The 20,949-nt window shown below is 33.1% G+C and overlaps 1 long non-coding RNA gene across 2 annotated transcripts in view; it reads left to right on the top strand.

Annotated features, from left to right (window-relative positions):
* Positions 1-20,949, top strand: part of LOC132683813 (uncharacterized) — a 203,755-nt gene that overhangs the window by 119,188 nt on the left and 63,618 nt on the right. Inside the window, exons 4-6 of one of the 2 annotated variants that reach the window (XR_009612393.3) lie at positions 9,227-9,317; positions 10,411-10,477; positions 12,522-12,607. This is a non-coding gene — a long non-coding RNA (uncharacterized LOC132683813). Of the gene's footprint in view, positions 1-9,226; positions 9,318-10,410; positions 10,478-12,521; positions 12,608-20,949 lie in introns of those variants that run through there. The other variant, XR_014138147.1, reaches the window with a different exon arrangement.

Raw genomic sequence — 20,949 nt, 5'->3', positions numbered from 1 at the left:
TTTAAGTATGCACTGGAAGGCAGATAAAAAGAATGATAACTCTTCTAAAATTTGTCATATCCAGGGAAATGCTGCTAACTTTTTAAACAAATCACCCTCAATTAAAATACGATAAAAATCTTCACTATTGGAAACACTGCCTGTGTTTCTACTGGAAATAATTTTATCGTGTACTCCTGGCATTTCACCCTTGTAGTATTTATTGGCTTTAGAATATCTTGCAGGGTTATAGATTTTTAGAAAAGTTTTGTCTTTCCATTTCTGCCTCTCTCCAACCCCTAATAAAGATACGGTCTCTATAACTTCAGGTATGTCTTTTTTATAATTTGAAACTGCTTTCAGCAAGCAATCACTTTACTTACCCCGATCTTTTTGAACTGTTGCATGTACCTATTGAGAGCTGAAGTTACTAAATGACTTCTATACATGTATTAATAAGTTCGATCCTTGATTTTTCCTTTTTATAACTGAAAGCACAGTTTTATATTTATCTCTTTTTCTTGTCAACTTTATATCGATCAGGTATGTAAAACTGTAGAACATAGACTCATTTTCACAGTTTTAATCATCACTTTTACACCAGTTCAGAAGTAAGTGATATTGTTTTCTGTGTTAGGCTATTTTTGTATAATGATTTAAGGCAGATATGCATCTGTGATTTGCTCATGTATTTTAAGGAAAATAAGCCCTTATTACTGTAAGGTAGAACAATCAAAACAACAACAAAAGTCACACTAGAACTAATAAATCATACTAACTTCAAAACCTCTGTGACCAATATATAATTCATTTTATCTGCACCATTTAAAATGTAATAGCTACATATTTAGGATAATTTACTTTCATATTAAACACAATTAAACACAATAAAACACAATAAAAGTTAAACACAATTAAAAATTAAATTTCTCAGTCATATTAGGCATCTTTCAAATGCTTAATAGTCATCTCTGGCTACTGGCCACCATATTGGATAGTGCAGAGTTAGGACATTTCTATCATCTCTGAAAGTTCTGTTGGAAAGCCACTGCTCTAAATCATTGTGTGAGCTTTGGATAAGTATCAAGTTTGGAGTAGATAACTTTTTAAAGAATGGCCACATTAATACATAACAATTATAATTTATTATACTTTTTAATATACATTTTCTTTCAGAACAGTTGCAGATTTACATAAAAGTTGCAAAGATAGTACCAAGAGCTCTCTTATACTTCCCACTCAATTTTCTCTTTTATTAACATCTTGCATTAGTTTAGTATATTTATCACAATTAATGAACTAATATTTATACCTTATTATTTAATAATATTTAATAAGGAACCAAAGTTCATCCTTTTCTCAGATTTCCTTTGTTTTTCCTAATGTTCTTTTTCTGTTCCAGGATCCCATCCAGGATCCTACATTACATTTAGTTCTAATGTATCCTTAGATTCCTTCTGACTATAACAGTTTCCTGGTTTTTGATGACCCTGACAATTTTGAGGTATACTGGTCAGGTATTTTGTGGAATGTCTCTCACCTGGCATTTATCTGATGTTTTTCTCATGATTAGACTAAAACGATGGGTTTTTCAAAAGAAGACACATCATAAAATAACATTTTAATCATATTAAGGGTACATTCTATTAAATTGTCTAATATTCTTGATGTTAATCTTGATCACTTGGCTGAGGGTGTCAAGTTTCTCCAGTGTAAAATTACACTTTTTTCCCCATCCCCATACTGTACTCTTTGGAAGGAAGTTACTAGGCACAGCCCACATGAAAAATGTAGAGTTATGCTGTACCTCCTTGAGAGCAGATTATTTCCATAAATAATTTGTAACCCTGGGTGGCTCAGTCAGTTAAGTGTCAGACTTTGGCTCATGTCATGATCTCACAGTTTGTGAGTTGGAGCCCTGTGTCAGGCTCTGTGCTGACTGCTCAGAGCCTGGAGCCTGCTTTGGATTCTGTGTCTCCATCTCTCTCTGCCCGCCCCCCGCACCCCCCCCCCCCCCGTCTCATGCTCTTTCTCTCTCTCTTTTTGAAAAATAAACACTTAAAGTTAAAAAAATAATTTGTAATTCTTTTAGAAAAAGATTTGTCTAGACTATCAAAATGAGTTAACCTTTTCTACATGAAAGCAGAAATAGCAACTTTCATTTTTATTGGCTATGTGCTTTCTTGAGAAGAATTTAGGTATAGGCTCTAGGAATTTATAAGGGATACATCTGACTTAATGAATATCAGACATTGAATATGGAATTATTTGAAGAAATCCTTTCCATTTTTCTTGGATCAAATTTCTACGGAGACTCATTTATCTATTCAATTATTTTAAAAATATTTATCAAATCCCTAATATTTACCAGGACCTCTTCTGAGTTTTGGAAATACATTATTAAAAAAAAAAAAAGATGGTAATGCCCACTCTCATAGAATTTACATAATAGTGGAGGGGGATACTAACAAAAAATAATGAAATATATATTATAATATATTAGATGGTGTTAAGTGTTATGGAAAACATAAATCAGAGACAAGGACTTTGGGGATGCTTTTTTAAATAATTTGTGTTGAGATAACATTTATGCAGAGAATGTATACAAGTGAAGGAGAAAGCCAAGGAATATCTGGAGAAAGCATTTCAAGCAGAGAGAACAGCAAGTGCAATGACCTGGCATTTTCTATCATTAGTTAGGTGAAAGTATGGCTACAGCAGTATAAAATAAGCAAAGAAAATGACCTCTTTAACAGAGGTAGTGGAAGGGTGGTGGTGGCTAGATCATCTGAGCCTTTAGGCAATTGATGAATTTTGAATTTAAGTCTAATAGAGATGGGAAACTCTTAAGTGGTATTGAGAAGAGGAGAGATGGGACTGGCTTACATTTTAAGTGCAGGGTGCTAATTAAATGTACAGGGAGCGGGACACCTGGGGTGGCTCAGTCGGTTAAGGATCCGAGTTCAGTTCAGGTCATGATCTCTTGGTTCGTGAGTTTGAGCCCTGCATCAGGCTCTATGCTGACAGCTCAGAGCCTGGACTCTGCTACGGATTCTGTCTCCCTCTCTCTCTGCCCCTCCCCTGCTTGCACTCTGTCTCTCACTCTCTCTCTCTCTCTCAAAAATAAATAAACACTAAAATAAATAATAAATGTAGAGGTAGCAGAGATATCAGTTAGGAAGCTGTTGCAACTGCATAGGCTAGAATTTGATTGTGGCTCTGGCTTAGGGTGACAGCCTTTGACCACAGTGACTTTCTTTGATAGAAAAGTCCCAGTTTATTCCTGTTTTTCTGGTGGATTATTCTCAGTTTTTTCATTCCTGAAAGTGTACTAGTTGAGATAATAACTTTATGGTGACTTTATATAGACTAGTGTGATAGTTTAGAAGTGATAAGAACCGGTCATGATCTGTATATATTTGGAAGATGATACTAAAAGCGTAGGCTAATGGCTTGGGTAAAAGCTGTAAGAGAAAGAAAAGAATCAGAAATTACTTCTGGGGGCACCTGGGTGACTCAGTCAGTTAAGCATCTGACTTCAGCTCAGGCCATGATCTCAAGATTTGTGAGTTCGAGCTCTGCATCGTGCTCTGTGCTCACAGGTCAGAGCCTGGAGCCTGCTTCAGATTCTGTGTCTCCCTCTCTCTCTGCCCCTCCCCTGTTTGTGCTCTGTCTCTCTGTCACAAGAATTAGTAAACATTAAAAAAAATTTTTTTACAAAAGGGCCGCCTGGGTGGCTCAGTCAGTTGAGCGTCTGACTTCAGCTCAGGTCATTATCTTGCAGTCTGTGAGTTCGAGCCCCACGTAGGGCTCTGTGCTGACAGCTCAGAGCCTGGAGCCTGCGTCGGATCCTATGTTTCCCTCTCTCTCTCTGCTCCTACCCATCTCAAGCTCTTTCTTTCTCTCTGTCAAAAATACACATTAAAATTTTTTTTTTTTGTAAATTAAAAAAAAAAAAGAAATTACTTCTGGATTTTTGCCCTGAGCAACTGAAAGTTTAAACTTGCCATTTATTGAGATGCGATAGTCATGTGAAGGCAGGTTGAATAAGAATTTTAGCTCTGGCGATTTGAGATGTCCATAAGGGTGCTAGATAATCAGTTGTGCATATTCATTAAATCCAAGAGTGAAAGGTCTAGTTGGAGATGAATATTTGTCAACACTGTGTTGTGGAGAAAAGGAAAATCAGCCTTGGAATTGATTTAATAGAGAAGTGAGTGAGAGTAATTAGAAACTCAGAATAAACAGTGCTTTCAGAGAGTTTCACTTTCAGGGATTTACTTCGCAGGGTTTTTGTTAGTATTAAATGTTTTCTGAGAAGTGTGAGAGTATTAGAAGGTCACCACATTAGGTATTTGATATCACTAAATATTATTATGATTGAGTTCAGCATTTGACATGTAATCAAAGATGACCACTCTTTAAAGATAATTTTTCTGGGGTCCCTGGGGTTTATAACATAAAGCCAGTTCTTGCTTCAAAACAGGAAGAAGAGTGAAGATAATATCAAATGAGAATGGAAGTGATTCTTGTCATAAAGGACTGTTGAGTTACAGGAGGCAAAGTGACAGGGTAAGAAGTTTGGGAGAAGTGATATTGGGAGTATGTATGGACCAGGTCCCTTTGCGGGCAATGACTAGACTAATGGGCATAAAGAGAAAAGTTTCCATGAGCCCAAAGTGAGAGGTGGATATAAGGTTGTTGGTGGGGGGAGAAATGGGGAGAGTTCACCAGGTAAAAGAAGACCCCTTATGTTTCTTTCCACTTTTGCTGCTGTAGAAATGGAGCCAACCAATGGCAGTCTTACTCAAAGTAAATGGAATCCAGACATTCTGACCTTCCTCTTGCTGATGGGGATATGGAAGCCAGAGTAGGTGCAGTGCATCAGAATTGGTTTCTTCTTCACAGAGGAGCACATAAAATTGTGGGGTTGACTTTTTATTAATGCCAATAAAGGAACAGAGGCCAGTAACATACATAGGAAGCCACAGGAACATGTGTTTGTTGTATAGAGCATATCAGCATTCAGTAAGCCAACTGCCTCATCAAATGTCTCCAAATTTCTATTATATGAAAATAGTATTTCCAAGACCTTGTGAGTAATGAGGATATTATGATGGTAGAGGTGTCTCATTCTCACAAGAAAATCAGTAGAATGGAAGGAAGTACATATTTTCTAGAGAGCTGAACATGGCAGGTAGTATTTTTCAGGTTTTGGATATATATACCAAGAAAGAAGAGGAAGAAATCCTTTGATCTGTAGCAATGTGGCAATTAATGAACTGTACTGGTATAACTGAGAAATAGAAATTTTAGTAGTTGCTATAAGTTAGAAATAGTGGAAAGAGAAAGATTAAAAAAAAGATTTTTACGAACATTTGATATGTAATGAGCCCTGTAAACTCTACTCTTTCAATGAAAACCATAGTAAAAATCTGTATTATTAAAAACTTTCAGATGTTGCTTTTTAATGGTGGCACTCAGTTCTATGTGAATGATACTGAGTAACTTATTTATATATATCCAATATCTATTTCAAGGGAGAAATTCCTCTTTCTCTTTTTCATCTCTCCATGGAAACCATGTGCCTATCATAGTTAGCACATAGAAGAATCCTATTAATATTTTCAAATGAATGGATAAATGGTTAAATGGTTTCCTCCTGTCATCTAACTTCCATTTCAAATACATGCTACTTAAACAGAAATCGCTATTTGTGATAGAACTTTATGTGTTTTGCTTAACGTTTAAATAGGAAACTATATATTCACACAAAAAAGTAGAATGCTTAAACCTCAGGGTCATATAATAGTGTCAAAATTTCACTGAAAAGAAAAGAATACCTAGAATTTTCAAGTGAGTTAACAATGATTCTATCTCACAGTCTTACATTTTGCTTATTTAAAAATAATTTATTATCAATTAATAAAAAGTTATTCAATTCAAAAATATATTGGAAATAACATTTGCTTGAGGTAAAGAAAACAAGGTTCTAAAGTCTTTATGGCATTTATTACATCCATGGATTTGGGGATATTATTTATGAAGTTGAGAATCATTACAGCCCAATGTAATTGTGGTATTTTTTTAAGATGCTTGATAATCCGGAAATGCTGTGTCAAGGATAAAGCTATAATTGGCTTTATCCTTCTTGCTCCTTCTCACTCCTTCTTGCTCACCATAAACTAGACGACTTAAAAGTCTTTACATCATAATTTTATTTGAAATACTGAGAAGCTATTCTTTTTTTAAAAAAACATTTATTTATTTGTTTTTGAGAGAGAGATAGAGTGTGAGTTGTGTAGGGACAGAGAGAGGAGAGAGAGAAAATTCCAAGCAGGTTCCCGGTTTTAGCAGAGCCCAAGGCAGGACTTGATCTCAGTAACCATGTAATCAGGACCTGAGCTGAAATCAAGAGTTCACTGCTTAACCAACTGAGCTACCCAGGTGCCCTTGAGCAGTTATTCTTTTGAAAAGACACACTAAATTATAATGTAGTGATTTGTGTGTGTGTGTTTTAATCTTCTGGAAACAACATAAAACCAGAGCATCATTCAATGTTTCACTTTTTATGATATTTATTAGATACACACCCAATTAAAGTGTATACACAGTGGTTCAGATGTTGACAAAAGAAAGCCCTTTGGAGCATTAATTTCCAGGCAATACATTCAATAAGTACTATCTATATGTGAACACCAATGAAGAAGTATGATTTATATTCACTTCTCTTAATTGGTGCTATTAAGAAGAGAAATAGAAGCTTAAAATATCTAAATAGCTTAATAAGGCATTAAAGCAGAAATTCTATAAAATTTTCGAGTTCTAGGAGTCAGCCTAGACTTCTTTATAAGTTAAAAGTAAAAAGAATTTACATTGAATAGGCTATAAGCGAATATGAGATTATTCTCTGATAATGTATATGTTTGGCAACTGTTTATCACTGAAGATATGTCAGCTTATTAATGTCTTTCATTCTTACTGCTTTCGCTACATTTTTCTAAGTGAATATTTAGCTTTGGAGTAAAGAATTCCTTGCCAGAGACTAATGTAAATAAAAGTAAGTAATTATTAGATATACCTTTAATACTTTTGAATAATGAGATCCTCCACATGTAAATAAAGATTCTTGTCACAACAGACCCTAACATAGACATTTCAAAAGGTTGTGCCATTTCCTTAAAAAGAAAAATGATTAAAGCAATGAATATCTGAGTCGTGGAGAGGACTATGTGTCATTTATGCTTCCTTTTGATGCTTGTTTGTATTTTTCAGATTTTTAAAACTTTTCATGAGTTATTTAAATACTAAAGAAAAATCTGGTTTGTAAATAAATAAATACTTGTTTTCAAGAAAGAAACAAATGTTCCCTTTGAGCTCCAGCTGAGATTTTGAGGTTACTTTTCCACTGCATGACATTAGTGTCGTCAATTTTTTTTTTTTCAACAGAGCATAGCAAAATCTATCTAATTTCTTTTTTCTTCTCCTAGAATTCTTCTCCAGATAAAAATGGGTTGTTTTGGCTACTGATCTAGGGAACAATGCATGCTTTGAAGGAGCCTTCAGGGCCAGATCAGGGCTCTGTTGCTATGGTGATTTTACAACCAGCATAAGTATTGTTGGATTCTCCAGCAAGTGTTTTGTTGTACAATCTTAGAAGCATACACATCACTCATGTGTGAAAGGCAAATACCTTGGGTTCAAAGTAGTGGTATTCATAAGACTACCTAATACACCTAGGCTAATAGAATGTGATTGGCAAATAGTTTTAATTCTTTTAATTCTCTCCTAAGAGAGGTGATTTTATATTTAAGAGAATATATTGCCCTTTGCATGCATATATATATATATATATATATATATATATATATATATATGTGTGTGTGTGTGTGTGTGTGTGTGTGTGTGTGTGTATGTGTGTGTGTGTATATATATATATATATATATATATATATGTATATATATATATATATATATATATATATAACAGAGGGAAACAAAGATTCTGAGTGCTTGAGGGAAGCTTGGAAACTATTCAGTAAAATTTATTTGTCTAAGTGAGGAAATTGAGTCATAGACACTTAAATGAATAGTTTGAACTCGAACAAATGTATTAATTAAAACTGAGTTGCAGCAGTGATAACAATTCAGAGCAACTTAAAAACAAATAAGCAATATATTAGAAGGATACTAGGAATCACAGAAATAAAGGATGCATTGAAAAATGAAGTCAGCATGAAAGAACTTTCTGGAAGCAAATTAATCTGACATATTTACAAAAAATCTTCCCGCAGTAATTTTATTATTAAAAATTCAAATTATACAAAGGTAAGAGCAGTAACAGAAGTTAAAGATTCATTTTGGGATATATTATTATCTTTATGATAATGTCTTTTTCTATATATGAATATAATTTATTAGTCTATTTGCTGAGGTCTCTTTTACTTTCTAAAAATAATTTTATATGTAAAGATTTTGAAAATTTAGATTTATTCTTTTATACCATATGGGTTCTTGTTTCTATGAATTGGGTTTTAAAAATTTCATTTAAAATTAGTTTGCCAAAGCATAAAAACTGATGATTTGTACATTGATTTTATGTATTTTAACTTTGCTTATTCATCTTATTATTTTGTCTGTGGATTCTATTGACTTTTCCATGTAGAAAATTATTGAAGAAGATTATAACATTTAAAAACAACAAAATTAAAATTAAAACCACATCATTTTTATCTATTTTTAATTCCTGTATGCCTCATTCTTTTTTTTTTTTTTTTTAATTTTGCTGGCCTGCATAGGACTTCTAGTAAATATCCTATTGAATAGAATCCATGATAGTGGGTAATTTTGTTTTTTTTTTCAAGATAATATATTTACATGTTTTAATCACATATTTGCTAAAGAGTTTTGATAGGTAGTTTTTATTAAATTAAATTTTTTTCTTATAATTTTGTCTTAGTAAAGTATTTGTAAATGAGCTTTAAATTTTATCTATCATTTTTCTTCTAGCTACAGCTAAACTCATGATTTTCTTTTTCCTGTAACGATTCATTTGCCAAAATTCATAAAAAAAGATGTTCTCTACATTCCTAAGAATAATCTCACTTGATCATGGGGTGTATGTGTATGGAAATAAACATATATACATCCATATTACTGGTTTTCTATTATTTTGTTTATGTTTTTTGCATTTTTTTTCATATGGAGAATCACTCCACAATTTGCTTTCACTGCTCTATTACTCAAGGTTCTCCAGAGAAACAGAAGTAATAAAAGAGATTCGTTGTAAAGAATCGGCTCACACTATTATGGAGACTGACAATCCTGAGATCTGTCGGGTAAGTCAGCAAGCTAGAGTCCGAGGAAAGCCAATTGTATAGTTCAGTCCGTGCTTGAGGCCCAGAATGAGCTACTATTTGTTTCAGTTTAAAGTCAGGAAAAAGCTGATGCCCCAATTCAAAGCAGTCAGGAGGAGCTGTCCCTTACTTAGGGAAAGGTCAACCTTATTGGTCTATTCAGTCCTTCAAATGATTGGTAAGGGTTACCCACATTAGGGAGGACAATCTTCTTTATTCAGTCTACTGATTTAAATATTAATCTCATTCCAGAATACCCAGACACGCCCAGGATAATATTTGATAAAATATCTGGGTGCTCTGTGGTATAATCAAATTGGTACCTAAAATTACCTACCACAAATGCTTTTTTCTGTTATTACTATTACACTAAACTAGATGTATAAAAATACCTGTAATTTTCTTGCCTTTTAAAACAGTAAATCAATACTTTGAATGTTACAGTTTATCCAGTTTGTAAAGTTTCAGTATTACCTTTATATTATATAATCATGGTATTATCTTTGTGAATAGATTCTTTGTGTGTGTTCCATTTTCCATATATATATATATATATAATATAAATATTATATATATATATATATCTAAATATATATCTAAATATATATAATATAAATATATATATATATAAATATATATTTGTCTCTTCAGGTTTTCTTAATTTATTTGCCTTCTCAAAGAACTAGCATTTGACTTTGTTGTTAGGTTTGGAATACATTTCTAGGCTCAAGATGGAGCCACTCCTGTCCAGGATGCTAGCCACATCAGCAAACCAAAACTTAGTTAACTTTCTTGTCCCTATAAATGCTCTGCCTTACCAGAAACAGTATATCCAGCTAGCCAGTCCTCAAATGCTAACCAACTCTGGATCTTTTCACTCCAAAGAAGATTGACTATGCATCTCAAGCCTTTAGATATTTTCTGTCTTTCTCTTTTTCCTTATTTTTTATCCTATAAAAGCTTCCTGCCTTCTGCCCCATTTTGCAGTTTTCTGAAAGGAGACTGTCCACTTCCTGAATGTTAAACAAAGTTTGTTTATATCACCTAATTGTCTTCTTTAATTATTTTTTAACAGCTTTTGGTGATGAGGACTGGGATCCGAAGCACACCTCTAATACCCTACAGGATAGCAAGATACACAGGTATGGTGCCACTGATCCTTTTGAGTTTGATTATCGTGTCATTATTATTGAGGGCTGTGGGTAAGTCACTCTGGGATTTGAGCTCTGTTTCCTTGTGTGCAGCTCTCCAAACAAACTTTATTTGAAATACATATATATATATATATATATATATATATATATATATATGTATATAAATCATTGTTGGACTTCAAGAAATAAGGCAAGAAATCAGAATGTTTTGGCCAGCATAATCAAAATTTAACTAGGCACAAGTCAGACATTAAAAACTCTCAAGGAATCTGCCACTATAAAGAAATCTTCTTGTGATAAGAATAACAGATCTATTGCTAATGTATATCTTGGAAGCTAAAGCCACAAAATTGGTGGGCATGAGTGAGCACTTGTAAGCTATTAATGTGCTCACCACCTACTTCTAAGTTTCCCATGCTAGGATAAGTTGGCCATGGAACAACCATTAGATTGACATTAAATCACCCGCCAAACTCAAGAAAATTTCCATGTGAAAAGGTTCACTGTACTGCAAAACACCACAAAATCCCCGAGGCAATGACATATCTCTCTTAAGTATTAATTTGGCTCCCAGAGCCCTAATGTTTAGCTAAAGAAATGGGATTTTCAAGTTTCAGAGAATTTAGTGCTCTGCATTCTGCCACACTGGCTTGCTTTATATCTGAGGACTGTGGTCTTCAAGGGTGTAGATACCTACAAAAATGCAAAATCTTACTAGGAGAACCTAGAATTACAATGGTCATTATGGGAAACCTTCTAATTAGATAGGATTGTTCATTTAAGAAATGCACTTGAAAACAAGGTTTCCCAAATCAGTAAACTACTCTGTAGTAGTAGTAGTAGGATACCTATTTTAATTGACATGCGGAAACATCCAAGAGGTTTAATATTCCAAAATAGCTTCATTAAAAGATTCATTGTAGGGGCACCTGGGTGGCTCAGTCATTTGAATGTCTGGCTCTTGACTTCGGCTCGGGTCATGATCCAAGGGATCAAGCCCTGTGTTGGGCTCCATGCTCAGCATGGAGCCTGCTTGGGATACTCTCTCTCCTTCCCTCTGCTCTTCTCTCCCACTCTTTCTCTCTCTAAAGTAAATAAATAAATAAATAAATAAATAAATAAATAAATAAATAGATACATACATACAAACATACATAATTACATACATACATAAAAAAGATTCATTGCAAAAGGCTAACAAAATATTAAAGACACAACAGTTACCTAAAAAACTATAAAACTGATGCAACTCACACTACTCCTCTGTATCCTCCTTTACTCGAGTACTCATTTTACTGAGTTGTCTTTCCAATCTGAAGAGACTACAAGAGTAAACAAATGTCCACCAAGTTGGTGGTCTTACAGCTACGATAGTTACAAGACCAGAAGCCTAAAATATTTGGGCCTCTCCTATTACATGCTCCTAAGGGACCATTATCAAAACACCAACCCAGAAATGGGTGTGTCATTTGCAATCAACTGGGACACCACAGAAAAGAATATGTATTTCCCTTTGCATATATATAACAGAGAGGGAAAAAAAAGTTTCTGAGTGCTTGAGGGAATTTTGGAAAATATTCAGCAATATATTTTCTTACAGGTGGAGAAATTGAGTCATAGATGCTTAAATGAATAGTTTGAGCTTAAACAAATCTATTAATTAAAATTCTCTGAATTGCAGCAACGATATTGATTCAGACCAACTTAAACAAAAACAAGCAATATATTAGAAGAATACTAGAGAGTCACAGAAATAAAGGACGCATTGAAAAATGAAGGCAGCATGAAAGGCCTTTCTGGAGTGCTGAGAATTAATCTGACATATTTCGAAAAAATTTGTAGTTTTCCTCCTAATAATCTTAGGATCAAAATTCAAACTCAACAAAGATAATAGCAGTACAGAAGTTAAAGATTCATTTTGCAGATATGTTATTATCTTTATGATATTGAATCTTTCTATATATGATTGTCCTTAAAGGTTTTGTCAAATCCTTCTACACTAACTCAAATGCCCATATGTCTACCCTCAAAGGTGCATCTTCATCTGGACACCTCCTAAGATTGGCAGGACTTGGAGACTCTCTGGTAAACTGCTACCAGTTACTTCTTAACAGTCAGGGGGAAACTGAGATTAAAATTAATGGAAAATCTTGTGAATTCTGGTAGATACCTGGGCTACACTCTCTACTTTAAACCTACTAACTCAGACACCAGCAGATGGAATCTTGGGAAAACTAGCAGAAGCCAGGGAAAGGTGAGAATTTCTACCTGAGTCAGTTCTCTTGGATCTCTGGAGTGTCAGGCCAAGAAAGGAAGGTAAAATTTCATATCCCTTCCTTTCCAAGTCCAGACTCTTAAAATTTGGTTTTTCTTTCAAGGATAGCTATTTCCTTTTTATTTATCTCTTTTAGTGTACTGAGAAGTTGGCTTGGCTTCCTGTCTGTCTGGGGCATGCACATTGTCTGTTCTTGTGCATGCAGGTGGATCTACTCTTGTGTATGCAGGTGGGGGGCCCCCAAAATATGGCTGGAAAGAACTGTGGGCTGCACTTCATTTGTGGCTAGGGTCTTCCCAACTGTTGATAGCTCTCAGGGGGATTGTGTAAGTTCTTCTGTCTTTTTTTTTTTTTTTTTTTTTTTTTTTTTTTTTTGAGAGTGGCTCTCTGTCTTGGGAAGGTAGTATCTTTTGGAGTTATTCAACACTGCCAGGAATATTTACTTTTGGTCCTGGCTGAAACTTGATAAGATATTTGAAAAAAAATTTTTTTTGGCCTTCTCCCTTAAGTTAAAATGAAACTACACATCCAGAGGGAAGGAAGAACATTCCAAAGACAAAAAGCTCTAAATCTGGGACATAGGAATCTTCAGATTTCTATCTCAGTTAAAGATCTTTTTCCTGATATAAAGAAACAAATTGAAGATAATGTAGTCAGATGGGTGGGTCAACAACATTTGTATCATTCAGGTTGGAATCTAGTTCTTGGAGGAATTAAAAACAACTATCCTACAAATTGAGGACAGCTTGTATAAGTTGTGTAACAAGTTGAATCTTTACAAGAATAGAAAAAGTCCATCTATCCTTTTTACCAATCACAAAACCTCCTTTTATAGGCATATATACCTGTCATATTTATTTGGATTTTGAATAATGACAGTAATATTAAATACATTCATCAATTTTATAAAAAAGAAAAATTTACTCGCTTCAACATTTATTTACATATTGTGTGACTAGGATTTGCAAGTCGTATCTGTGCTTTCAAAAATTCAAATTTAGGGACACCTGGGTGGCTCAGTTGATTAAGTGTCTGACTCTTGATTTTGGCTCAGATCATGATCTCACGGTTTGTGTTTTCAAGCCTATATTGGGCTCTGTGCTGACAGCCTGGAGCTTGCTTGGGATTCTCTCCTTTCTTTGCCCTTCCCCTGCTAGTGCTTTCTCTCTCGTGTATTTCTTTCTAGTGTATTTAATATTACTCTCATTATTCATAATCCAAATAAATATGACAGAGAGAGTGCTTTTGTAAATAAACATTTACAAAATACTTTAAAAATTCAACTTTACACAGTCATGCTCTGACTGGATAGAAAGATAAGGTTCCTACCAATGTAGTCTCATAAATAGGTTTGTTAAATACTTGTTGGAGATACTCTGGACTGCATGGAAACTCTGAATTGAGAATTAAATTAAAAGTTTCAGGGATGCCTGGGTGGTTCAGTTGGTTAAGCATCCAACTTCAGCTCAGGTCATGATCTCACAGTTCATGAGGCCAAGCCCTGCATGAGGATCTATGCTGTCAGCACAGAGCCCAATTCAAATTCTCTGTCTCCCTCTTTCTCTGCCCTTCCTCCACTCTCTCTCTCTCTTTCTCAAAAATAAGTAAACATTAAAAAAAAAGAAGTTTTAGAGGTTCCTTTTATGTCTCAGAAATGATTTTATTAATACTTGGATTCCTATATTCCTAAATTCATATGTGTATAAATGACTATTCCAGCTTACAAAGATGAGCTAAATTCCAGGGTAAGGTCTGTAAAGTCCACCTATCAATAAAATCATCCACAGAATTTAAGTTTTCAAAATATTTTGGAACTATTCAACACACACACACACACACACACACGCACGCACACACACACACACACACACTTATTATGTAAGTTTGCCTGATGCTTAAAATGTAGTTGAGCTCCTGATCATATCATTGGTAATATATTATTCTTAGATAGGAAACATGTTTTACTGATTTTAATATGCTGCATGGTTTGTTATATTAACTGAAAACATGAAGTGTCATATTGGTAACTTTACAATTGTGAGGACACTTTACACTTTACATCTAGTGCATATGTGAGTAGAATTCTAATTGAACAGATGGCTGTTGCAGGTGAAGACTAAATAATGAAAAAGTCTTTTCCATGTATTGAAGAGATTTATGCTACAATATTTGATTAAACCCCTTCCAGGAAGCAGAAAATATTTAGAAGTATGTACCTTTAAAAGTTTGTAGAAGCAGCTTTATACATGAAAAAAACTCAAATCTCTTATCACTCATTCATTCAGTTGGTACAGGCAAATTCTGTAGTCAATTAACATAGCTTAAATGAAGTACTCATGTCTCAGCAATCATTATATTACAAATTAAATTTTAGTACAATTCAATTTGTGTAAATGCCATTGAAGAATGAAGTCTTATTGGCCAAAAAATCATTGCCATCTCAAGTATCTTTTTTTCCCTTTGATGATGTGAATCAGCCTCTTTTTATGACGTTATATACAAGAGAAAGATAGATCAAAGAATGATTCATTTTTCTGCATTTTTGAGTAGTTCACTTTAATAAATTTGATCTCAAATATAATCTTACACTGGTGTCTGAATAATCACAAATATGTAATAATCATGGGACTCTTTTATGGTGAATCTAATTTACAATTAAAGAGCACATATATCATAATTTACATCTTAAACCTGAGGAAGCCTTATGAATATATGCTGCATTGAACAAAGATCATACAGATACATTTAAATCACTTAATCTTACTCTTTTATGGTCAAATTCTGAATTACAGTCATTTTGAAATTGTAATCTGTGAGTAGAACAGATGTGTAAGACTTAGCTGGAAATAAAATGTCCATAAAAGTAATCTCAGTTGTCAAGTGACTGTTCATCTACTAAAGGAGCAGTGGACTTAAACCCTAGTTGAAATATTGAAGAAGCACCTTAAGTATGTGTTCTTAAAGCATGCATATAAAGTCAAGTGATTTACTAAGAATGGATATATTCCTTCACAAGCAGTGTTCATTACTGACCTGAGAAGGAAGGAATTTGTGAGATAAATATGCACACAAATGATAATCTCTTAGGGTTGAGTCTTCTCTTGCTAAAATAAATAAATAAATAAATAAATAAATAAATAAATAAATAAATAAAATAAATACACAAATAAAAAACCATAAAAGATTCTTTAAAAAACTTGACCAAAAAGGAAATAAAACTTAAATGTCTTTGAATGTTCTCTTTTTTAAACATCAGTCCTGTGCCCTTCAAAAACTTGATTAAATATAACTGATAATTGCCTTTAATATCTAAGAATTTTCTTAATTGTCACATTTTCAATTAAACTATCTTGTTAGGCCAAAATAAATAGAATTAAAAGAAATTATCCAATTAATTGTACTTGAACAATCCATGCAATTATTTAGTGATCAAATCTGCTGAGAGTCACACATTTAACTCTTTAAGGTATGTAGTAATTTGAAAGGACAGGAAAACCATTTTCTGAGTACTTTTCCTGAGTATTGGATAGTTTACACATTATTTATCTCCAAACACCCATGTGAAGAAAATAAAGGTTCTAAGTAATAACCAGTGTTCAAACTCAGGAGTCTGACTCCAGAGTCTTTGACTTTTAAAAACTATGTAGTTTGTAAAAGTAAGACAGACCAGGGGAGAAATTTTTGTCATGAAAGCTATAACCCTGAATGAATTAAGGTTTCCTGAAAAAAAATCTAAAATGTCTCAGTAAAGTCAAATGGACATTTAAAGTTTTATTTAAGGCAGAGAAGAGAAACAAGGAAGAAAAACTCTACATACAGTTTGGAATATATGTTATGATATTAGCAGACAAAAGGAGAGAGCACCTTTATTGATCGTTTGCTCTTAGATTTTGTAAAGAAAACTATGTTTATTAATTGCTTATGATTAAGTGAGAAAAAGAGAACATCATCCTGTTTGCATTCCCCAATCTTTCTACCCAGTCTCCACTCACACACTACTGGTAATCAATTTAACTTCTTTGTGTCATTTTTGTTTTAAATTAGTGGATAGATATATATTTTCTTATTTCTTCATTTTCCTTACATGAAAGGTAACTTATTATACATATGAATTTGCATTTTGCTTTTCTACTTAACAATATATCCATCCTGGATATCACACCATATTTGTATGTAGTGATATTCCTCATTCTTTTTACAGAAGCATAATACTCCATTGTGTGGGTTCTATAGTTTATTTAATCGTTCTTCTGGGTATGGGCATTTTTATTGTTTTCAAAATTTTGCAATTATAAGTACTGTCGCAATGAATAGCCTTGTATATATGCATTTTTATCTTGGAGTTGTGTATAAATGGAGTAAATCACTAGATTTACTGGATCAAAAATAAGTGTATCTGGATGAAAAAATAAGTGTATATGTAATTGTGCTAGCTTATTGGAAATTTATTTCCAGAAGGGTTCTAGCATTTACCTTCCCAGAAGCAATGTATGAATGAGAGTGCTAGTTTTCCCAAAGCTTTGTCAACAGAACAGGATGTCATTCTTATTAATTTTCACCAACCTGATAAATGAGAAATGCTGTCTTATTGATGTTGTCCTTTACATTTCTCTGTGAGTGAGAATAAATACCTTTGCACATGTTTAGGGCTATTTTTATACCTTTAATATTAATTGTTTTTATATCCTTCTCCTAATTTTCTTTTGGGTTTTTGATCCAGCATCCTCAACTTTTAAGAGTTCTTTACATGTTAGGAAAATTAACCCTTCATCTGGAATATGTATCACAAGCTTACAATACATACTTCCAAGCTTGTCAGTTGTCTTATGACTTTGTTTATGGTGGATTTTCTTATTTTGTTTTGTTGCAGTAAAATTAGCTGCCATTTCTAGGTCTCTGGCTTTTAAATTATGGTTAGAATGTCTTTTCCTGATGCTGAAATTAAAGAGGAATTCATATATGTTTTTTTTTTTATGTTTAAATCGATGATCCATTTGGAATTAAGTTCTTGAGTATGTGGTGAAGTATGGATCTAATTTTATCTTTTTCCAAATGGCTAACCAGTTGTCCCTGTGCCATTTATTAAAATGTCCTTCTTTGCCTTATTAATTTGAAATGCCATCTTTATCATGTGATATATAATAAATTTCTATATACACTTGGATCTATTTCTGGACCTTTATTCTATTCCAACAATCTGCTTGTCTATTCATGTGTCAGTACTATACAGTTTTGGTTCATAGAACTCGTAGCATAATACTTTTCATATTGATCCAGTTTGTTGCATGTATCAATAATTTGTTCTTTTATATTCCTGATAATATTCCATTGTGTGAATACAACATAGTTGTTTAGCCATTCCTTGTTGATGGACACCTGGAATATTTCCAAGTTTTATTATTTTGAATAAATCTGTGAGGAACATTCCTGTAAAAATATTTTGGATTATATGTTTCAAATTCTTTGGGTAAGTACCTAGGACTGGAATTGCTATACTTATAGGATAACAATTTTTTTCTTAGTTTGATTGTTTTGCTTTAGTTAGAGTTTTGAAAACAATTTTGAAAAGAAACTGCCAAATTTTTCTAAATGTGGTTTGCCATTTTACAATTCCACCAATGATGTATGAGAGTTCTTACTGCTCCACATCCTTGCCAATATTTGGTAATGCTTGTCTGCTTTTATTTTTTGCCTTTCTGATAGGTGTAGAGTGAGACCTCATTGTGGGTTTATTTTTTAACAAATACTGTAGGGCATTTTTCAGATGCTATTGACAATGTGTATGTCCTTTTTGAGGTATTTGCTACAATAATTTTCTTTTTTAAAAAAAGTATTGAGGTGTATATACCTATATATATGTCCTGGATATCAACCTTTTGTCAGCTATATGTCCTGTGAACATTTTTTTTCCAGTCTTCGGATTATCCTTCATTTTTTTAATGTTATCTTTTAATGTCATCACTCTGACGTTTCTCTCATAGAACTTTGCCTATTCTCAATAGATAAGACATCTCATACGCTTTCTTCTAAAAGCTTTACAGATTTAACTTTCAGATTGATGACCCATTTCAGATGTTTGCTTATGGCCTTCATTAGGAGTCAATGGTCATTTTTATTTTACATATATTCAATAGTTCCAGCACTACTTATTGTAAAATCATTTATTTAAATATTGTATTGTTTGGCATCTTTGTTAAAAAACAAATAACTGGGGAAATGGGGAGATATTGGTCAAAGAGTACAAACTCCAGCTTTAAGATAAATAAGTTCTAGGGAACTAATATACAACAGGTCAGTATATTTAATAATACTGTAATATATACTTGAAAGTAGCTAAGAGGGTAGATCTTAAGTGTTTTCAACCACATGCGCGCGTATGTACGTGCACACACACACACACACACACACACACACAGAAATGGTAATTATGTGACATGATACAATTGTTGGCTAACACTCTGGTAGTAATCATTTTGCAATATATGCATATCAAACTGAAAAGCTGTCTACCTTAAAACTTATACAATATTATATGTCAGTTATATCTCAATAAAGCTGAAAAAAAAACCCTCAAAAGACTATAAAAATATAGATGTAGTTCTGGTCTCTCTATTCTCTTCTACTGACCTGTTTGTCATTACTTATGCTGGTACCACATTGTCTTGATTACTGTAGCTTTACAATAAGTCTTATAAAGCCAGGTAGTATAAGTTCCCCAACTTCATCCTTTTTTTTTCAGGATTTCTTTAATATTCCTTTTTATCCATGCAAATTTGGACATCAGTTTGTCAAATTCTTGGGGAAAAATCTGTTGGCAGTATGATTGGGATGGTGTTACATCATCTATAGATCAATTCAGAATTTGTATCTTAAGTTTACTGTTTCTACTAGTCTCTGACTAGTACCTCTTTGACTAATACCTTTCCATTTGTTTGTATTTATTAATTTCTCATAGGAATGCCTTCTTTTTTTCTGTTTAGAGATCTCAGCTATATTTGATTAAATTTATTTCTAAGTATTTTATTTTTTTTTGGGGGGGGATACATACTCCTTGTAAACGGAAATTTAAAAATCATCTATTTTCCTATCGTTAGATACTGAAAGTAAGTACAAGGTTTTTCTTTTTGCATTGATTGTGTGCCTCAAGACATTGTTCAATTCACTTATGAGTTTTAGTAGCAGTTTTGTTAATTTCTAAAGATTTATCTCATAAAGAATTGCTATTTGTAGGGAGTGAGTTCTGTTTGTTGGTTTGTTTGTTTTTTAGATTGCCTTTTAATTCTTTTTCTTGCTTAATTACAATGCCTAAAGACTCCAGTACAGGGTTGAATAGAAATGGTGAGAATGGGCACCCTTGCTTTGTTCTTAATCATGGGAGGAGAATTATCCAATATTTAACTTTTGACTGTGATGTTGGCTGTAAATTTTGCATGTATGTTTCTTTATCAATTGAGGGAGGCTTTTATCTATTCCTAAGATTCTGAATTTTTATCATGGATAGATAATGCATTTTTACAAATTCCTTTTCTTAATTTACTACAATAACCATATGACTTTTCCTCTTTACTTTCTTAATGGTATACCTCCTGAACACAGATTTTCAAATGTTAAAGCAGATTTGCCTTCATGATTTCTTATCCGTTTTATTTTCTACTGGATGTTTTTGGTTATCATTTTGTTAAGTAGTTTTGCATCAACACTCATGAGGGGTATTGGTCTGCAATTTTTAAAAATTTTAATGTCTGTTGACATTTTGATATTAGGTCATATTGATAGCATGTAATAAGTTTGGAGATATTTCCTTATCTTCTATTTTCTGAAGAGTCTGTACTGTTAGTGAAATATGTTCAAGACATGCTGGTTAGAATTCATGAGTGGAATCATTTGGACCTTCAGTTTTCTTTATATGATCATGTTTGATAGTAAGTTTGTTTTCTTAAATAGTAAATGGGCTACTCTGGTTTTCTATTTCCTCATGTGTCAATGTTTGTAACTTGCATTGGGAAAATATTTTCCATCTCATTTAATGTCAAAATGTTTTTGGGATAGAGTTTTTCATAGTATTTACCTTTTATCTTTTTAATCTCTATATGAGAAGTAGTGATATCCCTGGTTTCATTCTGGATATTATTAATTTCAGTTCTTGCTCTTATTTTCTTGATTATTATAGCTAGGTGATTATTAA

Source organism: Panthera onca, chromosome C2 (genome assembly GCF_046562875.1).
Source record: "Panthera onca isolate mPanOnc1 chromosome C2, mPanOnc1 haplotype 2, whole genome shotgun sequence".
NCBI lineage: Eukaryota > Metazoa > Chordata > Mammalia > Carnivora > Felidae > Panthera > Panthera onca.
Note: the sequence above shows the minus strand (reverse complement) of the source record. Positions and strands in the feature narration are given on the sequence as shown.